Source organism: Schistocerca cancellata, chromosome 1 (assembly GCF_023864275.1).
Source record: "Schistocerca cancellata isolate TAMUIC-IGC-003103 chromosome 1, iqSchCanc2.1, whole genome shotgun sequence".
Classification (NCBI taxonomy): Eukaryota; Metazoa; Arthropoda; class Insecta; order Orthoptera; family Acrididae; genus Schistocerca; species Schistocerca cancellata.
In genome coordinates this window covers 1,132,226,314-1,132,227,375 of record NC_064626.1, presented here as the reverse complement: position 1 = coordinate 1,132,227,375, position 1,062 = coordinate 1,132,226,314, and the positions used below count along the sequence as shown (strand labels likewise).

Below are 1,062 nucleotides of genomic sequence, written 5' to 3'. Positions count from 1 at the left end.
CTTAGGTTTAAGTAGTTCTAAGTTCTAGGGGACTGATGACCTCAGAAGTTAAGTCGCATAGTGCTCAGAGCCATCAATCGTCCAGTATCGGTGTTGACGTGCCCAGGCGAGGCGTAAAGTTTTGTGTTGTGCAGTCATCAAGGGTACACGAGTGGGTCTTCGGCTCCGAAGACTAGGGGACTGATGACCTCAGAAGCTGAGTCCCATTGTGCTCAGAGCCATTAGCCAGAACGTGCCCTCCCTGCCGACCCTGACGTTCATTGCAACAGGTGTACCTGCGACTCAGTCCACACACGGTCCACTACCTTGGTCGGCGACTGTGGAGCGCCACAGTCAAGCAACCTACTCATAGTTGCGAACGTGTCTGTTTCTATGAAATGATAATTAAATCTAGACCCTAAGTCGTCGACAGGCGTTGATATACATCGACGGGGACAGTTGAAAATGTGTGCCTCGACCGGGACTCGAACCCGGGATCTCCTGCTTATATGGCAGTCGCTCTATCCATCTGGGCCACCGAGGGCAAAGAGGATACAGTGACTGCAGGGACTTATCCCTTGCAATCTTCCCGTGAGACACACATTCCCAACTTAATGTCCACACTTAATGCCCAAAAACTCAACTGTCCCCGTTGATGTACCGGTATATCAACGCCTGTCGACAGCTTATGGTCTTTATTTAATTATCATTTCATTCTAAGAGAGCTGCATGGTCACCGATGGTATCTGTTCTGTCGGACATGTTCGATAGAACAGATACCAACTTCATATCATGTACCTGTTTCTCGCAGCTGTTGGAATCGGTCGAAAGTCGTATGTGACGCAGTGAGTCGAACCGACAAACGTTTCCGATACATGCGTTGCATAGCTCCGCCATTACGTACTGAACCGTGAAACTGGTGATTTATAAGTGATCCGATTTTCAAACTTATTTTATATACAAACGGCACATTTCCAAACATGAGTTTCTGATCAAAACTTTATATACTAAGTTCCCTCTACAATCTCCAGATCTCTAACAGGAATTGTGAAACACCCAGTATATATAAAATAATGGAGGAAA

General features: G+C 46.6%; 1 non-coding gene across 1 annotated transcript; it reads right to left on the bottom strand.

Moving 5' to 3' along the window:
* Nucleotides 1–449: 449 nt before the first annotated feature.
* Nucleotides 450–524, bottom strand: Trnai-uau (transfer RNA isoleucine (anticodon UAU)). The gene has a single exon. It is a non-coding gene; the product is annotated as a tRNA-Ile (tRNA).
* Nucleotides 525–1,062: the final 538 nt, after the last annotated feature.